Raw genomic sequence first — 20,619 nt, 5'->3', positions numbered from 1 at the left:
ATGGTTTGGTTAGGTTAAGTTAGGTTAGGTTAGGTTAGGTTAGGTTATGGTTTGGTTAGGTTAGGTTAAAAGTTTGGTTTGGTAAAGTTATGTTGGATTAGGTCAAGTTAGGTTTGGTTAGGTTATGGTTTGGTTTTGTTTGGTTATGTTAGGTTAGTTTTAGCTTGTGTTGTGTTGTGTTGTGTTGTGTTAAAGCCGTGAGGTTGTTGTGCACCGTGGACAGGTGGACGGGTGCAGCAGTGAGCACACTGGTGTGTGGGGCTTGGCACACCAGTGGTGCGCTGGTCAGTAAACACAGCTGTAGATTTAAAGTAATTTTCTCCTTTGCAATTACTGAGTGCACCTTTTGTTGACTTTTGAACAATAGCAAGGGACAGGAACATGTGCAACACCAACACACCACCATGCATTGACCCTTTCCTCTGAGGCAAGGTGTTCACACTCCACCACTGAACACTCACCCTTTTTATGGTGTGAACAACTAAGACATGGTAACACAAACACAGACAAACAAACAAACAAACAAACAAACAATGTGCAGTGCAGAACTGGAGTTTGCAACAACTTGTATTTGTAGGTGAAGAAAATGAGTGTGATCAGCGTGAGCGGTTTGGTGAGTGGCACGCAGCTGACCCTCCCCTAACCTAACCTCACCTCACCTAAACAAACCTAACACAACGAAATCTAAAGCAACCTAACCTAACTTAACCTAACTTAAACTAATCTAACTTAACCTCTCTCTCTCTCTCTCTCTCTCTCTCTCTCTCTCTCTCTCTCTCTCTCTCTCTCTCTCTCTCTCTCTCTCTCTCTCTCCTCTCTCTCCTCTCTCTCTCTCTCTCTCTCTCTCTCTCTCTCTCTCTCTCTCTCTCTCTCTCTCTCTCTCTCTCTCTTCTCAGGCAAGCAAAAACCGAGCCACCCTATTGATCGACAGGGGATCACCATCAGCCCTCCCATTGGCCCAGAGCTTCGTGGATTGTGATTGGACGGCTGGCTGGCTGACCTGACTCGACCTGACCTCAACTGAGCCAAAACTATTTATGTTTTCCTCGTTGACACTGGCACCATGATGACCTTTGACATGAACCTGGCACTAGAGAGGTAGGCAGAGAGAGAGAGAGAGAGAGAGAGGGAGAGAGAGAGAGAGAGAGAGAGTTTGTTTACTGTTGATAAAAGTGCAATATAAAACACATCAAAGCACACACAAGTGCCATTATATCTGTGGTAGTAGTAGCAGTAGTAGTAATAATAATAATAATAATAATAATAATAATAATATTTGGTTTATTCATTTTGTGCAGTGTTGAGGTGGTGAAGGGTGCAATACACAATGTTGTCAAGGTGCCCCCAGACAAGCAGGTCAGTATTGCCAGATAGCTTACCTTAGTAGCTTAGGTTAAGTTTGGTTAGCTTAAGGTTCTTCCAAACTGGTGTGTACTGTATATCCTGTTGTGTGTGTGTGTGTGTGTGTGTGTGTTTGTGTGTGTGTGTGTGTGTGTGTGTGTGCCTTGCTGAGGCCAAACAAGACAAGCTTTTCTGTGAGGTGTGGACGGACAGGAGGGGCACGAGTGACGGTCCTGTGGGTCCTGGCACGGGCAGCACTGGGTGGCGGCCGTCACGTGGCTTGGTGCGGGAGAGACTCCTGGGCAGTGAGAGGGATGGCAGAGGGGCTGGCAGAGTGAGGGTGCACCAGCAGACACACCCTGCCTGACTGTGGTGCACAACAAACTCACCAGTGACAAGGCTGTGTGTCCCTCGGCTGGTGAGGCAAGGCATGCTGGCTGGACCCGGCGAGGGAGAGGCAGCCTGCACCAGGAGACTGACTGACTGACTGATTGATGGACTGACTGACTGACTGACTGACTGACTGACTGACTGATGGACTGACTGACTGATGGACTGACTGACTGACTGACTGACTGACTGCTGACTGACTGACTGACTGACTGACTGACTGATGGACTGACTGACTGACTGACTGACTGACTGACTGACTGACTGTGTGGGCCAATTCAGGCTGCGCAGTGTGTGTGTGAGTGTGTGTGTGTGTGTGTGTGTGTGTGTGTGTGTGTGTGTGTGGCAGTGTCTGGGATGTCTCACCTCTTCAGCTTGTCAGCTCTGCCTGGCTCATTGTCACACGCGAGTCACTCTGGCAGTCTTGTACTTTTCATGCTTGATATTTGCTTGTTTGTGTTTTTGTATTGATTTTTGTTTTATTTTTGTTGTTTATTGTTAATGTTTTGTGAGTTGTGTTAGTGTTTGATATTATTTGTTGTATTTGTAGTGTTGCTGTGTGCCTATTGGTTGTTTGCGAGGTGACAGTGGTTAGTGTGTGTGTGTGTGTGTGTGTGTGTGTGTGCATGTCATAGTTTTATATTTTATATGGCTGGTTGTAAAAATTTTTTCTTAGTATTTAAATCGGTCCTTTTTGGAGAGCTTTATAGTGCATAGTTTTGGTACAAAGAAATTATGCGTTTCTATGTTATACCACTTTTTATAGTTTTTTCTACTTGGTCTTTGTGTTTTTATTCGTTTAAGCTTTTTTAAAGAAAATGAGTTATGGAATCTTTACCTTTGTGTAATATATTATGCAATTTTATTTGCATCAGTAGTGCAGTTTATGTGTTTATGTGTTACAATTTTACTGTCTGGTTTTGTTACAATATTTTTAACTTTAACCCAGTATTTATCAGTCGTATGGACTACAGTAGTATTTTATTTTTAGTATATAATGTTAATGAAAATTGTGATCATATAAAATAATAATAATAATCCTTGTATATCTTTATGTACGCTGTGGTCAATAAACTTATCTATCTATCTATCTATCTGTGTGTGTGTGTGTGTGTGTGTGTGTGTGTGTGTGTGTGTGTGTGTGTGTGTGTGTGTGTGTGTGTGTGTGTGTGTTACTACTACTACTACTACTACTGTCAACAGGTGCTGCTGGCCTCTGGGGGTGAAACACTGGACTCCTGCAAGCGGGTGTGTCATTACTCGGCCGACACAGACACGTCCCCCATCTTTCTGTTCTCCAAGGTGGCCATTGAGGGAGCAGCCCCCAACCCCTCTGTGCAGCCTGGCGGGGACGGCGACCTCAGGGTAGGTGGTGGTGGTGGTGGTGAAGGGTTGAGAATGGTGGCTGACTCTTGCAGTGGCGAGGCAGGCAGGTGCAGCAAGCCGGCAGGCCTACACGTGGCAGGTGCAGCAAGCCAGCAGGCCTACACGTGGCAGGTGCAGCAAGCCGGCAGGCCTACACGTGGCAGGCCCTGCACAAGACACACCTGCCTGTCTCTGCCTGCCGGCCCTGTCCGTGCACCTGGCAGCCTTCCTCCACAGCTCCCTGATGACTCCCCACTCACCACCACTGACAGCCTCCTTGCTGACGCTGCTCCATTCACCCACCACTCTCTTCCACACACACACACTTCCTTCCTGTCTCTTTCCTCAGCCTCAATTTTTGAAGCCCCAGTCTGCCACCTGTCGTTCTGCCCACCAGTCCCCAGTGCACTGGCTGCGTCCCCCTCGCCGTGACCCCTGTGCCATTGGAAGACTTGTGTCAGGGCCTTCTTCACCTCCAACCCCTCCCCCACCCTAAGAGTTTCAGCAGGGCAGGCTCAGTGTGTTGTGGTGGGCAGCAGCAGCAGCAGCAGCAGCAGCAGCAGCAGCACTCATCCCTTCATCCTTGTGGTCACTCTCCCTGTGCTGGCTGTACCACCCCAGGCTGCAGCCCTCCACACTGACCTCTCACCTTCCTGGCTGACCTCACCTCTGACCACTGCCAAATACAACTTTTTCTCCTTGATATTCTGTTATTTTATTGTGTGTGTGTGTGTGTGTGTGTGTGTGTGTGTGTGTGTGTGTGTGTGTGTGTGTGTGTGTGTGTGTGTGTGTGTGTGTGTGTGTGTGTGTGTGTGTGTGTGTTTGTTTGTTTGTTTGTTTGTTTGTTTATTCAGCTTTATTTTATTGAACTACTACTACTACTACTACTACTACTACTACTACTACTACTACTACTACTACTACTACTACTACTACTACTACTACTACTACTGTTGCAGGCACAGGTGGAGGGGTGCCTCAACATGCCAGCCACCTACAACAGTGTGGTGGCGCGGACACAGTTAGCACAGCAGTTTTACAAGCACACCCAGTGAGGTCACCAGAACGTGCCGCCAGCTTGTTCACAACCAGCATCTGCAGCAACAAGGTCAGGTCGGGTTAGGTCAGGTTAGGTTAGGTTAAGTTAGGTTTTTCAAATGTGAATGTTGTTAATGTGTCAAAATGAAGGTCACAGGGGGTTCTGAAAGTCACAGGAGGAAAGCGGAAGAAGAAGAGGAAAGGTAGAGAGGAAGAAAGAGAAAAAGATGAAGAAGAGAAGAGGGAACCAAGAGGAAGAAGAGATAATTGTCATGAATTTGTCTCTCTCCTTCTCTTCCTCTTTCTTTCCTCTGTCCATTACTACTACTACTATTACTACTACTACAACTACAACTACTACTACTACTACTACTACTACTACTACTACTACTACTGCAGGCTGGGCAGTAGTGTTGGGCAACTTGGAAGACGTTGTGGCAGCCTTCAGAGCAAGACATGATGCATTCCAGCAAAACTTTGTAATCTCAGTGGCCGGGAGGAGAAGGTCGCCCTGCTTCACTTGTAAGTGTGTGTGTGTGTGTGTGTGTGTGTGTGTGTGTGTGTGTGTGTGTGTCAAGGTTGGAGGAGAGGTGGAGGGAACATGGAGGAAGGTCTGCAAGGGAGGAGAAGCCTGCAGGTAACTTGTGGGAGATATGGAGGAGAGAAGAGAGGTTGGTGGAGGGAAAAATGTGTGGTTGTCATGTCAGACTATCTAACAAAAGCACTATTTTAATCATGAAGCAAGTGTTGCAGGATAGTCAGGATTGGAGAAAAGGTGGAGGGAGCATGGAGGAAGGTCTGTGAGGGAGGAGAAGCCTGGAGATAACTTGTGGAGGGAGATATGGAGGAAAGAAGAGAGGGAGGTGGAGAGAATGTCTTGCATATTTTTTTATTATTTTCAAAGTCTCTCCTACAGTTGTGTGTGACTCTTTACTCTTCCTGGCAACTCACCAATGGGGGAGAGGAGGAGAAGGAAGATGATGATGATGAGGAGGAGGAGGAGGAGGAGGAGGAGGAGAAGAGAGGAGAGAGGAGGAAAGAGATAGAAAAATGGTTGAGTGTGTGTGTGTGTGTGTGTGTCACTACTACTACACTACTACTACTACTACTACTTACAGTTTTGATGAGGACCTGAAGCTACTGGCAAGGATTCCAGTCTTCCCTGAACTCTTAGGGGAAGACACAGGAGGAAGAGGAAGAGGAGGTAGCTGAGAAGACGAGGAGGACAAGCACAACACAGAAGAAAGAGGAGGAGGAAGAGAAGGAAGAGGAGGAGGAGGAGGAGGAAGAAGAGGAAGAGCATGAGAAGGAGAAGAGGGCAGGAGGAGAAGGAGAAAAAAGAGAAAGTAAGTTGTTGTTTTTGTTGTTGTTGCTGTTGTAAATAAAAATTGTTGATATTCTCTCTCTCTCTCTCTCCTCTCTCTCTCTCTCTCTCTCTCTGTCTGACAGTGAGTTAAGTGTCACTGCTGGACTGGATCAGCGCCAAGGACAGCCAAAGTGATGTCAGACATTGCCCAACTCTGCTGCAGAGGACTGGCCCAGCTGTGTGTGTGTGTGTGTGTGTGTGTGTGTGTGTGTGTGTGTGTGTGTGTGCACCAGGGTGTCAGGTATTCACACCCAATTCTTGCTGCATAATTGTGTTTCTGCAGGATTGAATCAAGTTTGTAATCTTGCATTGTTTAACAAGTTGAGTTCTCAAATTTTTTTTTTTAATCTGGCTCCCCCTCCCCCTGTGTTAGAATATTGCATGTTTCCAAGGCCACAGGGACGCTTAGACGGGTTCTCAAGTGTTTCCTGTCACTAATGCAGAAATGTTGTTAATCTGTCACTGCAACTGTAAAAACACCCTTGAAAATCCGTGTCACTTCAACTAAAGCCTTATAAAAGAATGTTTTTCCTGTCAGCACTGCAGAAATGTTGTTAATCTGTCACTGCAACTGTAAAAACACCCTTGAAAACCCGCGTCACTTCAACTAAAGCCTTTTAAAAGAATGTTTCTCCTGTCAGTACTGCAGAAATGTTGTTAATCTGTCACTGCAACTGTAAAAACACCCTTGAAAACCTGCATCACTTCAACTACAGCCTTTTAAAAGTGTTTCTCCTGTCAGTAATGCAAAAATGTTAATATATCACTGCAACTGTAAAAACACTCTTGAAAACCCACGTCACTTTAACTAGAGCCTTTTAAAACAATGTTTCTCCTGTCAGTAATGCAGAAATGTTGTTAATCTGTCACTGCAACTGTAAAAACACCCTTGAAAACCTGCATTATTTCAGCTACAGCCTTTTAAGAGTGTTTCTCCTGTGAGTAATGCAGAAATGTTGATCTGTCACTGTAACCGTAAAAACACCCTTGAAAACCCACATCACTTCAACTCCAGCCATTTAAAAGAATGTTTCCCCTGTCAGTAATGCAGAAATGTTGTTAATCTGTCACTACAACTGTAAAAACACCCTTGAAAACCCACTTGACTTGAACTAAACACACACACACACAAACACACAGCACTAGTACTGCTGTTGCCACACAGATCAGTGAGGGGCTGCTGAAACAAGTGGGGCAAGAGGTCAGTGCTGTGCTTCAAGAGGCAGACCAGCCACAGATGAATGCTTGACTCACCATACTCATCATCAACCTGTGTCCTGTACTTTGTGTATAATATCTTTGAGTCTTGAATCTAATACACTCCTCACTGTTCACTTGTACATGTTGAGCCTCACTACATTCACGCAGGTCGGAACAAAATTAAGTTTGTCCATTTTGTGTGTCCATTCTTTATTGTGGCCATTGTACAAGATGCAGCGTTTGTGTGTGTGTGTGTGTGTGTGTGTGTGTGTGTGTGTGTGAGGGGCTCACTTATTGGTGAGGGGCTGTGGGGAGTCACTGTGGGTTTGTAAACATACTGTGGGGGGACATACTGTGGCGCTGTGCCCTGAGGTGAGGTGAGGTGAGAGAGAGAGAGAGAGAGAGAGAGAGAGAGAGAGAGAGAGAGAGAGAGAGAGAGAGAGAGAGAGAGAGAGAGAGAGAGAGAGAGAGGCCAGCATCAGTGAAACAAAGCAGATGTTGTTGATTGTTGATGATGCAGGGGAGAGGTGTTGTTGTTATTCAGTGTTCTTCATTGCACGAGATGTTGTTGTTGTTGTTGTTGTTGTTGTTGTTGTTGACTGGCAACCAAGCCTGGCTGGCGTGGGCCTTGTCATGTGGCCCACAGGTAATTCTTAGTGGTCAGTCTATCGGTGAGTGAGTACAGCTGAGCACTGCCTGATTGCACGAGAGGTATTGTTCATAGTTGTTCATTGTAGGTGAGGGAAGACACAGTATGTTGAGGGAAGGCAGCAGCTGTGGAGGAGTGAACAGCTGCACCACTGACAGCAGCAGCAGCAGCAGCAGCAGAGCCCCACCACTGCTGAATACTACTACTGCCACTACTAACTACTGCTGATGTTTTTCTCCTCCTCCCAGCACAGCAGCAGACTCGGGTACTGTTACAGCTCTGCTCCCTCCTACAGGACACGTTCCCATCACCTTCACGTCCTGGACACGTGCACAAACTTGTGCCTGGGCAGTCTCACTGCAGCAACTGCCAGTGCTGTGGCTGGGTGGCAGGAGGGAGGGACAAGCTGGCCACCCTCTCTGTCACCACCTGCTGGGGAAAGACCACCATTATCATCATCATCTTGGTTTTCCTTTTTTGTTTTCTTTCACGATTTACAAGGAATATTAACAGTTTGTTTTGTTAGTGTTGTCTGTTTGTTATTAAATGATGTGTTGATTGTGTTGTTGTTGTTTATGTGTTAGTTGTTGTTGTGTTTTGTATGTGTGACTGATGAATAAAGGCAGTCCACACTTACAGGTGTTTGTTTGCACCTCAACTCTACACAACAATAATGGCCTGGATAGATGTATTATTATTATTATTATTATTATTATTATTACTATTATTATTATTATTATTATTATTATTAGTGTATAATTACCAGTATATTTCAACAAATGCTGGAACTACTACTACTACTACTACTAAAAATATATAATCCAGGAGCTCTACTAGCACTTTTACTACCATACTGAACATTGCTATCAATTCTACCACCACCACCACTCCTCACCTTGCTCATCCTGTCCCTGCACCCTGGCCAGCTGCTGGAGGAGGAGGAGGCCCCAGTGACACTGGGTGAGGTAGAAGGTGGATGCCATTTCCTCCTGCTGCTGCTGCTGCTGCTGCTGCTGTAGCTGTTGCAGCTGGTGCTGTGTGGCTCTGGGGGTCCCTCACAGACAATGTGGCACTCACCACACACAGCCCACCAATTATCTCCTCTGCAATAGTGATGAGAGGTTACATTAAAGTAGGTTACCACTTAAAAGGCTAAGAGACACTTAGAAATACAAAAAAAAAAAAGAAAAAGTAAATAAATAATACAAAGAAAGATTAGGTTAGGTTGGGTTGTGTTAACACTCAAAATGGCAACAAAAATACAGTTTGACTGAATTTGGGAAGAGGAAGAAAAAGAACAACAGGCAAATATAAAGAGAGAGAGAGAGAGAGAGAGAGAGAGAGAGAGAGAGAGAGAGAGAGAGAGAGAGAGAGAGAGAGAGAGAGAGAGAGAGAGAGAGAGAGAGAGAGAGAGAAAAAAGTAGGTGAGTAAAATAGCAGGTGTAACAATAATGAAGTGCCTCCCTCCTTGACTTGGGACAGTGAAGGTGGTAACAGGCCCTGCCACCATCTCAAACCACCACCTTTCATCACCACTTGTTACTTTCAAGCCACCAGCGCATACGCATTACCTTCATTCCCTATTAAGTTGAACACCTAAATACTACTAATGCCACCACCACCTCCACCACCACACATCAGTCAATTAATGAATAAAACCAATACTTCCCGTTCTTGTAGTTTTCATATGTAATGAAACAATGGAGGCAGGAATCACGTCGGCAGACAGACACAGATTGCTCTCTCCACCAGTCCCCCATCAACAGATTGACTGACTGAAAGACAGACAGACAGACACACAGGCTGCTCTCTCCACCAGTCCCCCATCAACAGATTGACTGACTGAAAGACAGACAGACAGACACAGGCTGCTCTCTCCACCAGTCCCCCATCAACAGATTGACTGACTGAAAGACAGACAGACAGACACAGATTGCTCTCTCTCACCAGTCCCCCATCAACAGATTGACTGACTGAAAGACAGACAGACAGACACAGATTGCTCTCTCCACCAGTCCCCCATCAACAGATTGACTGACTGAAAGACAGACAGACAGACACAGGCTGCTCTCTCCACCAGTCCCCCATCAACAGATTGACTGACTGACTGACTGAAAGACAGACAGACAGACACAGGCTGCTCTCTCCACCAGTCCCCCATCAACAGATTGACTGACTGACTGACTGAAAGACAGACAGACAGACACAGGCTGCTCTCTCCACCAGTCCCCCATCAACAGATTGACTGACTGAAAGACAGACAGACAGACAGACACAGGCTGCTCTCTCCACCAGTCCCCCATCAACAGATTGACTGACTGACTGAAAGACAGACAGACAGACACAGGCTGCTCTCTCCACCAGTCCCCCATCAACAGATTGACTGACTGACTGACTGAAAGACAGACAGACAGACAGACACAGATTGCTCTCTCCACCAGTCCCCCATCAACAGATTGACTGACTGACTGAGCGAATGACAGACAGACAGACAGACACAGATTGCTCTCTCCACCAGTCCCCCATCAACAGACTGACTGTTTGATTGATTGAAAGACAGACAGACAGACAGCCTGCTCGTATTTATTTGCTCAACTTCTCAACTTACTTAACTACAATCTCAGTCATCTAATTTTCATTATCAAAGAGTCAATAACGTTAAAATTTAGCCTCATTTACTAATATTATTACTCTCTCTCTCTCTCTCTCTCTCTCTCTCTCTCTCTCTCTCTCTCTCTCTCTCTCTCTCTCTCTCTCGCTGATGTCACATCACACAGGTCATTATATAGATGGAGTTGTTTAAATATACACTCATTTCCCAATAGAATTAATTTTGTATTGTAAGTTTACATCAATAGTGCAATAATAGTAATGAAAAGCACAGATTTCTGCCTTTCATTACGTGGAGCTTCGATCTCAAGTAAAAACCATTATATATTAAATCAGATAAGGTAACAGCCACCTGGAACACGAGGAGCAGGAGAGAGCAGGCGAGGAAGAGTGGGGAGAGGGTGGCGGGCAGGGGAGGAAGGGAGCGGGATGTGAGGGGAGGGGAGGGGAGAGAAGGAAGGTCTGAAACAGGGAGGTGAAACAAGTGAACGAGTGACACCAGTTTGCTAGTTACAGGAGTATACACGCGCACACACACACACACACACACACACACGACCATCTCCCTATAAACCTTGACAACCGTAGCATCACCGTCACCACCACCACCACCACCATCCCAGCCCTCAACCGCACCCAGCAACCACAACACCGTTAAGTCCGATATCCCTACCACTATTACACAACCACCACCATCCCCAACAATCACAACCACCTTCACCACAAGCCAGTCACTTTCACCATCACTAACAACACTCTTCCATCAACATTCCACCCCCCACCGCAACTACCACCACCATCACCCTAGTTAGGCAACCACTTCCATCCTCTACAACCACACACATACCAAACACCACCACAACCACCACCTTGACCCAGTCACGTCTGCCATAGCCACCTCCACCTCCCCCTTCCACCATCCTACTCTCCACATGTCTCTTCCACTATCCACTCCTCCCTATCTACCACCAGGCCATACTCACATCCACCTCTCCCTTCACACCGCAATCCACCAGAACACGCCCGCTGAGAAAAGATGCAACACCACCTCACACCGCTGCAACACAACCGGAGACCTGTCACATCACGTCAGCGGGCGCAGGGCGAATGGCTGAGGAGACGGCGAGCCGGGCGAGGAGAGAGTATCACGTGACTTCAATACTTGGTGCTGATTGGTCGAGGCTGTGCTGAGGTAATTGTCACTCAGAACAGAGCCGCACTCATAATACGGCTTGTAATGATAAAAAAGAAAAAAAAAAAATAGAATCATGGTTATATTAGCAGTAGAAGACACCAATACACCGTGAGGCAAGAAGTAAGAACAAATGAAAGATACATCAGTTTTACGAAGAGTAAGAAAGAAAACGGAAAAATAGAACGCTCTGATTGGCTGACGGGAAGCAGGCCATCACTACAGCTTTCGTATTTATTGAGGCTTATAATTATAGACTTTAAATAGCCACTTGAGACTAATAAAATAACGTAGTACATGTAGTGAGGATGTTTTCACCAATGAGAGACAGGATAATGCTACGAAAAAAAGAAGATATATTAGAGTCATTGGGGGAATGTAGTAAGGCAGTCTCAGGTATCATAAATGCACTTGTTTTTCATGAGGACAGGTTATGTGCCTGTATTCTGAAAAGCTTTGCTCTCACACCAGACTGTTTTCAAAGGCCACAATGATGATTACACGGGTTTTCAAGACTGCTTTTCCCTTTGATGGTGTAGAAACCTTACCAGTCTGTCACGAGGACCGAAGAAACATCCTTAAAACCCGTGTAATTTCTACTACAGCCTCTTGAAAGTATTCGGATGCGGGCAGATATGTTTCTGGATACTGTATAGGGTCTCTATAGACATCTGTTGTGTTTTGCTTTACTCTGCGAGAAATTAACGTGTAAGTTGTGTGATGCGGGAACAGCTAGCCTGGGTGGACCTCCCCTCCTTTCTTGTTCCTCGGCTCGCTACGTACTGGGGTGGCGCCGCGCGGCACTAAGTGATCCAAGCCTTACAGGAAACACTTAGCAAATGACTCATTACATTTTTGTATGTGTCAGTGAAGGAAATGTACAGACACGCGTAACACAACAATACAGGGCTTGTTATCATTATACAATTAACATTTCTCATCATCTTCATTGTATTCATTATGCACATCACTCTCATCATTATTATCACCCTCCTCCTCCTCCTCCTCTTCCTCCTCCTCCTCCTCCTTCCCATCATCATCATCATCATCATTCTCATCTTCATCATCATCACCACCATTATCATCATTATTATCACCATCATTCTCATCACCATCTTCACGAGGTCATCACCATTCTTTCTCGTCCTTCTGGCAATGATGACCCTAATGACTACACTGAGAAATGGCCTTCATCATCGCAGCCATTATCATCATTAATACCATCACCATCATTATCACCACCTCTCACCACTATTGTCATCATTGTCATCACCATCATTCTTATCACCCTTATTTTTTATTGTTCCCAAACCCACCACCAAGATTATCACCACCGCCACCACTGTCATCATCATCGTCATCATCATAATCATCATCATCATCATCATCATCATCATCATTGCTCGCCATTGTTGTCCTTTAGTCTTATGTAAAATTTTTACAGCGCAATCTTGGTTACCAAATAAGGAAAGGAAAAGAGAAGAAAAGGAAGAGGAGGAGGAGGAGAAGGAGGAGGAGGAAGAGGAAGAAGAGGGGAAGCAAGAGGAGGACAAGATGTTGGGTGATTAGCGTCATGAGAGAGAGAGAGAGAGAGAGAGAGAGAGAGAGAGAGAGAGAGAGAGAGAGAGAGAGAGAGAGAGAGAGAGAGTTGTTTTTGTTGTATGATTAATTTATTACGCTTGGAAACGCGCCAGTGTACAGGGAGGGATACACCATATAGAAATACTCCCGGCAATATAAACTGATAGTTGAAATAATGACAGCATGAAGGCGAGCAGGTTGTGGTGAGGCAGAAGGTAAGTATCAAAGGCAGGGACAGCAGACATAAATGAATTAACAACAGAGTGAAGCTGGGCTTTTATAAGTTGAAAGTAGGTAATACAACATGGAACTTGTGATATTTTAACCCGTGCACTGTTCACTACGTACAAGTAGTACAAGTACGTGTCTCTTAGGGAAATGTTTAGGACGTACTTGTACGTTTGCCGTTTTGCACAGGTGTGCGTCCTTTTATTTTGTTTTTGTGTAGATGTCCTTATCTTAGTCGTAATAAAGAATAATTTGGCAACTGAGGAAGTTATTATTTGTCACATATACATAGAGTTTTGGCGGGATATCCAATGAGCCGTGTGCTTCTCTATTTATAATGAACATTTTCAATGTATTTTGTTACTTTGTCTTCACATCCATCAGCATATTTACAAAATCAATGGAATTTAAATGATTTCAAAACTATAACATTGGTGTGTAATAAAAAAAGTTATAAAATTTTTGGCGCGTTTTTCTTGTTGAGCGGTGGTGGTAACACTGGCCGGGGGAGCGGCCACCTTTGTCCCGCTCTCATTCAGCGCGTGCCTGCTGCTGTCAAGACCTGTTCACTGCAGGCCCTGACAATGCCGTTTCATAAAAAAGATACCCAAGGTATTGTCTGAGGCTGATATTTCAGCCCTTCTTGATGATGAAGGGGGTGACAGAGATAGGGGACAGTGATTCATCAGACGATACTAATGATCCTGATTACTCTGGTGAGTCAGGCACAGAGGAGGATGACTGTGAAGTAGATGATGTGGCTCACTCACAACAACCTCATCCAGCAGTGCACAGATACAGCCACAATCTCCAAAACGGAAAGCCACAGAATGTACAGATACTATATCGAATGGGTACCAGCATGGTAGTGCAGGACCATCTAACCCACCAGGCACATGTCAAAGTCAACACAACACACTGCACATAGTAACCCCCCCCCACCTCACCGCTGCTGACATGGAGTGGAAATGGGTAGATGGGAGTACCTTTCTTCCCTCAATACTTCCGTTTGATAGAGATGGTCGTGGTATTTGTGACCCCTCAATCAACGAAAACAGCAGTGAGAGCGACATTTTTCGCCTGTTTTTTACAGAGGAAATAATGAAAACCATAGTTGAAGAAACAAACAAATTCTACGGTTTTACGATTGCTTGCAGAGTACTTTTACCAAACTCTCGCTTCCTAGACTGGCATCCAACAACTGTAAGGGAAATGAACTCTTTCCTGGCACTTATTATGCTGATGGGGCTGAATCTTAAAGAAAAGTATAAGCTTTACTGGTCGACTGATCCACTTCATCACGTGCCAGTTTTCAGTAAAGTGATGTCAGTAAACAGATTCACTGCCTTCCTGCAGTCCCTACATTTCCATGGCAACACAAAACCCACTGACGATGATAGAATGAGAAAGATATATTTGCAACCGCTTCAAATCAACATTCAGGCCATTTCAGAAGTTGGTTATTGATGAAAGTCAGGTACTCTGGCGGGGTCATTTGTATTTTCGCCAGTACATCTGAACGAAGCGTCATAGATTTGGCTTGAAATTATATGTTCTCTGTGATTGTGAAACTGGCTTCATATTAGACATGATTCTGTACTTAGGAGCTGGAACAGACATAAACCTAACGCAGGGACTGGGCAAGTCAGGGAGTGTTGTAAGCACTATGCTTGAGCCTTATTTGGGTAAGGGACACATTTTATATGTTGACAACTGGTACACCAGCCCTTCTCTTTTTCATTTCCTACACGAAAATATGACAGGAGCCTGCGGAACAGTGAAAGCATATAGGAAGTTTATGCCTAAATATCCCTCTAAACTCGTGAAAGGAGAAGTCATCCACAAACAAGCAAATAATATTCTCTCACTCAAGTGGAAAGACAAGAGAGAAGTTCATTTGCTTACCACTGTTCATGAGGCAAAAATGGAGCGGAGTGAAGACACTGAGCGCTGCACGGGTATACCTTCATCTGCAAGCCTCAAGGTGTGATTCATTACAACCTAAACATGAGGTTGTTTGATAAAAGTGACAGTATGATGTCGACAGTGGAATGCCAACGCAAACAATGAAATGGTACAAAAAACTGTTTTTTTCCATCTTGTTGACTGTGCCACTCTCACGCACACATCCTGTACCAGGGCAGCACAGGGAAGAAGAGAACACTGTATAATTTCACCAGAGGTTGTGAGACAGCTTCTCGAACAGTACTCTGAGCCACGAAATGGGGTAAGAAGGCGTGGGGCCCGCAAATGGTGATGACCCTACACGCCTCACAGGACGTCAATTTCCAAAGACCATCCCTGCCACGCCGTGTGAGAAAAAAAGCAGAAGCCTTGTCACGTATGTCGCACATCAACACAGTGCCCCAAAGCACGGAAAGACACGCGATATATGTGTGTGGAATGTAATATTGCTGCTCTCAGCCTAGAACCGTGGTTTGAGCAGTGTCATACCCTAAAGTAATGCTAAATGTGTCACATAATCATGTACACAGTGTATACAACAAATGGAGAAAAATAGGCACAGGAAATAAGTAAGCAAAAAAAAATAAAAAAAATAAAAAAAACAGGACAAAAGTTTGTAAGGAATATACTTGTAAATGATTGAATGAAGTAAACTCCAATCCCTCCTCAGGATCCCTCTAAGCGAAGGTGGCTCTGGCGTTTTGCCTCTGTTGGTGGGGGGACCTGAGGAGGCATTTTGCTGATTTTTCTTGCAATGACTATTGCTTCCGTGTCCAGAGACCCGTCCTTTGTGTGCTGAGCGCATAACAGAGGTGATAGTGTCTGGCATGGAGGCGTACATTCCTCACTCTTTTTCTCGTCCTATAACCTATCTAAACCTTGGTTCTACACAGCTTGTTCTCGTGCTACACATGATAGAGAGGTGGCCTACAAAAGGTACTTAAGCCTTACATCACCAGAATCTCATGCACTTTATATTTCTGTCCGGAACCATGCCAAGTCTGTTCTCCAACTAGCCAAAAACTCCTTCATTAACAGAAAGTGTCAAAACCTTTCAAGACCTAACTCCCCTCGTTACTTATGGCATCTGGCCAAAAAAATCTCCTATAACTTTGCTTCTTCTTCTTTCCCTCCTTTATTTCAACCAGATGGCACCACTGCTATCACATCTATCTCCAAAGTTGAACTCTTCGCTGAAACCTTTGCTAAAAAACTCTACCTTGGACGATTCCAGGGCTTTTCCCTCCCTCTCCTCCACCCTCTGACTACTTCATGCTACCTATTAAAATTCTTCGCAATGATGTTTTCCATGCCCTCGGTGGCCTAAATCCTCGGAAGGCTATTGACCTGATGGGTTCCCTCCTATTGTTCTCCGAAACTGTGCCTCCGTGCTTGCACCTTGCCTAATCAAGCTACTATATACAATTGAAATTTAAGGGAAGCTCGCTATTCCACCACCAACACAAGGTGCTCAGTTGTCTGTGTCTGTGTCAACGTTCTCAAACATAACATAACTCTCTGGAGAAACTTTATTGGTCCCTTTGATATGGGGTATTAAAGGGTAGCACAGAGAGAGAGAGAGAGAGAGAGAGAGAGAGAGAGAGAGAGAGAGAGAGAGAGAGAGAGAGAGAGAGAGAGAGAGAGAGAGAGAGAGAGAGAGAGAGAGAGAGAGAGAGGAGAACTACGGTCATTTCGCCCACATGTCAATTCGCCCACAAGTCAGTCAATTCGCCCACATGTCAATTCGCCCACAAGTCAGTCAATTCGCCCACAGGTCAATTCGCCCACATATAAGAGTCAATTCGCCCACATATATTTAAAAAAAGAAATAATTATTAAAAAAAATCTACATACATGTAAGATTAAGAAAGTGGTGACAAAGAATTAAAAAGAAACTTTTGTAACTGATTCAGAAATCAGTTACAAAGAATTAAAAATAAACTTTTATCAAAAGACAGTTAAATAAATGTAATATTCAGAAAGTAATGACCAAAAAGTAGTTACAAAGAATAAAAAACAAACTTTGATTAAAAGACAGTTACATACATATAATATTCAAATAGTGACAAAGAATTAGAAACTTTTATTAAAATATAGATTCAGCTGCGCACTGGGCCATTCAGGTGAGCACACGCTTTCAGCAACTGATATGCCGATCGCTCACCCCCTCACGTGTTCCTCCCAAAGAGTAAATATTTGACCCTGTAAGTTTCTATATTTTTTCCATTGTATCCTTCGTAGCTTTTTTTTTCGGATACTAGCCTTATGTAGATAGATGTCAATTTAGCCTCTTTGTGGAGAAGGCTTGCGAGGAGGTGAAACTGGAGGTTACATCTACCTGCAGCACGTTTGTTTAGTCGATTGTGCCAGCCTTCAATGTCATTATTGGTGCGGATAGACTGATTGAAAATACTCCAGCTAGAAGTTGGCCATAAGGAGTTGTGGATCCATGTTCTTGAAATGTACTGCATTATAGTCTGTAACTGGGCTGTGGTAGCTTGACGTGAGAGCCATTCAAACATGGGACCTATATCTGCCTCAGGCAGAAATGGAAGGACCATCACTTTCCGTAAGTGTTTGTACGTCCCGTCATCATGTGTGTGTGCATGCTGGAGACCAACCTCTTGAACCTACATAAGTATTTCAAAACAAAGAAATTAGTCATTGTATTGTACAAAAGAAAAAAAAAATCTGGTCATATTATGGTGATCCAATTTGTTTTAAAACTACTATTCGACAGGTACTATATATAAGAAATCTGTAGGCAATTAGCTAAATTGACTAACCTTTCTCCATACAGCTTGCGTCCAATGGTATACGCATCCCTTGACCTTGGCATTAGGCAAAACCTCAGGCAAGACTTTCCACATTACTTCTAGCTCAAAATTCAGGTTTTTGGGCTCTGTCGGTCTTAAAATTTGTCTTTGTTTGCTGTTCTTGCCAAATGCTCTGGCTTAGGCAGACTAGGGCATGGTGCATTTCCTATCTCTTTTAGCAACACATCATCCACTATACCAGTCGCTGGTTTAAACAGATCTTGTGCTGCCAGTTTCTTTACTTGTAATGTTACTTTAGTGACGATATCAGAGCCAGTTGGTGGTGAATGGTTGTGCAACACGTTGTTCTTTACATATTTTCCACTTCTCTGCGTTACTAGTGCCTTGCATGGGCTACTTTTAGGGCGATTAGTACACTGCCAGTAAGTTACATTCGATCGCTGCATTTTTTTGTTGTAAGTGTACCCGTGACTGTCAACGAGCTTATCTCTACCACGCTGTGTGCCCTTTTCAAAGAGCTGGAATGTAACTTCACTTTCTGGCTGCAGTTCATTGGCAAATCAGGTGGGTCATCAACTGAAGACTCTTGTTCAACTGCAGGGATGTATGGTTCGTGTTCCATGGCAGGGGTGGCTGGGTCGTCCACTGGATGGGAGGTTGGTTCGTCAGTGAAGGTGCAAGTATTACAATTCCAGTCAATGGAAATACCGGATTTCACAGCTGTCCAGTAATCAGCACGAGATATGCCAGTATTGCATTTCCTGTGTTGTCACCTCCCACACATGTCGCACTGCAGACCTTCTTGCCTTGCCCTTACAGGTACGAGGCACTGAATGCACTCGTCTGTGCAGTCTACCATCTTGCCAGGAACTGTTTTATTCTATGGTCAATTAGTAATTACAAAACATAGGAAATGAACCACCAAACAACACACACTTACACACACACACACACACACACACACACACACACACACACACTTCCATAGGCTTTGTGAATAGTTTCATATGAATTAAGTATATTTTCACTCCTTGACTGCCTTACTAAAAAAACGTTTATTATTATTATTATTATTATTATTATTATTATTATTATTATTATACACACACGCACACACACTTGATTCCTTATCTTCCACCTCCTCCCTCCCTCCCTCTCACCCCCCTCTCTTCTTCCTCCCTGCCAGCTTATATCCCACACCATCCCTCCTCCCTCCCTCTTCTTCCCTACCTTCCTTCCCTCCTACCTCTCTTCATCTTAGCCCTTCCCTCCTCCCTCCCTGCTATCTCTCTCTTTTCTCCTTTCCTCCAACCCCCCTTCCTCCCCCCTCCCTGCTGCCCGCCCCACACACACTTCCCGGTAATTCAGTGGTTAGAGCGCTGGCTTCACAAGCCACAGAACTGGGGTTCGATTCCCCGGTTGGGTGGAGATAATTTGAGTGTTTCTCCTTTCAAGTGTAGCCATGAGATAGTTATAATTGTTAGAGTATATTTCTTTGCCATATTTGTAATGCTATGATTATGCATTGTTGAATTGTTTAACCCAGCTATCTTTAACGCAATTAATTTGTTGTATATGTACATTTTTAGGGTTTACGATTTTGTGATGGAATGTGTTTTTTCCAGTTCACGCTAATCATTAAAAAGAGTGACAGCAGTCGGGACTTTGTGTCATATACCCTAGGAAGACAGCCACAGTAGAGATCAGTGGTGTGTATTTTACCTAGTTGCATTTACCTATAGCTGTGACATACTAGATATGAGCTATTATCGTAATATCCTGCCTTCGGTATATCCTAGTACTATCTGCAAAATCAGGTTGGCAACCCTGCCACAGTGTGGGCGAAATGACTCCACAGTGTGGGCGAAATGAGCTGTGGGCGAAATGACTCCACAGTGTGGCGAAATGGCATGTGGGCGAAATGACCGGATACCGAGAGAGAGTACTACGCCTTGACATAGAACGCCAATCAGGGAAGGGGGCAATTTGGAGGCTGAGTTTAAGTAGGGATTGATAGTTTTCTCTAGGCTAACCTTTCCTTCTGGTGCTTCGATAGCCTCTCAGCAGACTCTCCCTTTTTTGTCGCTTTTTCCGCCCCCTCCTCTACATCCCCGTTAATTTCCTTTTGTCCCAGGCTGCCTTCAAGCAGGATGCTCATGGCCTTCCTTTAGCGGCGGTGTTCAGTGTTCACTGTGGTCACGTGCGTCAGTAGTAAGCAGGAACTACATACGTGAAGCAGTAGACCTTGACTTGAGCAGCCACCACCTGCCATGATGTTAGCGGGAGGGGCCAGGCGCCTTTCCCACACTCGCCCCGCAACCGCCTCGCTGCCAATCAGCCCCTGGCCTTTGTCTTTCCCAGCCGTTGGCGGCGCCGCACGCCAGTCAGGGAGGAGCCTCGGCCAGGCTGGCCTATCACGTGGCGGCGGGCTTCCCTGCTCACGCTGTCACCCAATGGAGGAGCGAAGAGAGGCAGCTGGAGGAGGAGGGGGAGGAGGGTGATGTGTTGCTACAAGCTCATGTTGCTTCCGACAATAAATTTGGTGTCGCGTGTGTCAGAATTCACACAGGCATGAATTATTGCTTCACAAGGTCTGAAGGGGCGTGGAACTCTGAAATATGGTGATGAAAAAACTGCAACACATCACAGCTGACGCACGCACGCAGAACAGTTATTGAGTGCGGCGGAATGAGGGAAGCAACAAAACGCAATCGAGTACAAGCATGGACAAAAGTCGAGCAACATTCTGTATTGACTTTCACTGCATCGAACATTTTGACATTTCTCTCAGTCTTTAAGTCCTCTGACCCGCAGACACTCTGTTCTCTGTTCCGTAAGGAGGCTGTCAGCAGACCACACTTCAAATTGAGGAAAAGTTAAACACAATGGAAATGAGTGCAAAATGTTACACTTTTGA

General features: G+C 44.8%; 2 long non-coding RNA genes across 8 annotated transcripts in view; one reads left to right on the top strand and one right to left on the bottom strand.

The window, feature by feature from the left end:
* Positions 1 to 5,330: 5,330 nt before the first annotated feature.
* On the top strand, positions 5,331 to 7,985 carry LOC135112257 (uncharacterized). The gene is made up of 2 exons (XR_010274231.1): positions 5,331 to 5,480; positions 7,598 to 7,985. It is a non-coding gene; the product is annotated as an uncharacterized LOC135112257 (long non-coding RNA).
* LOC135112255 (uncharacterized) overlaps positions 7,549 to 20,619 on the bottom strand; it is a 100,169-nt gene continuing 87,098 nt past the window's right edge. For 4 of the 7 annotated variants that reach the window (XR_010274227.1, XR_010274228.1, XR_010274226.1 and 1 more), the window contains 2 exons: positions 8,245 to 8,452; positions 7,549 to 7,781 (listed from right to left, as the gene is read on the bottom strand). This is a non-coding gene — a long non-coding RNA (uncharacterized LOC135112255). Of the gene's footprint in view, positions 7,782 to 8,244; positions 8,453 to 10,311; positions 10,335 to 10,942; positions 11,102 to 20,619 lie in introns of those variants that run through there. The other 3 variants (XR_010274225.1, XR_010274224.1, XR_010274229.1) reach the window with 3 other exon arrangements.

The sequence above is a fragment of the Scylla paramamosain genome, chromosome 23 (genome assembly GCF_035594125.1).
Source record: "Scylla paramamosain isolate STU-SP2022 chromosome 23, ASM3559412v1, whole genome shotgun sequence".
NCBI lineage: Eukaryota > Metazoa > Arthropoda > Malacostraca > Decapoda > Portunidae > Scylla > Scylla paramamosain.
Note: the sequence above shows the minus strand (reverse complement) of the source record. Positions and strands in the feature narration are given on the sequence as shown.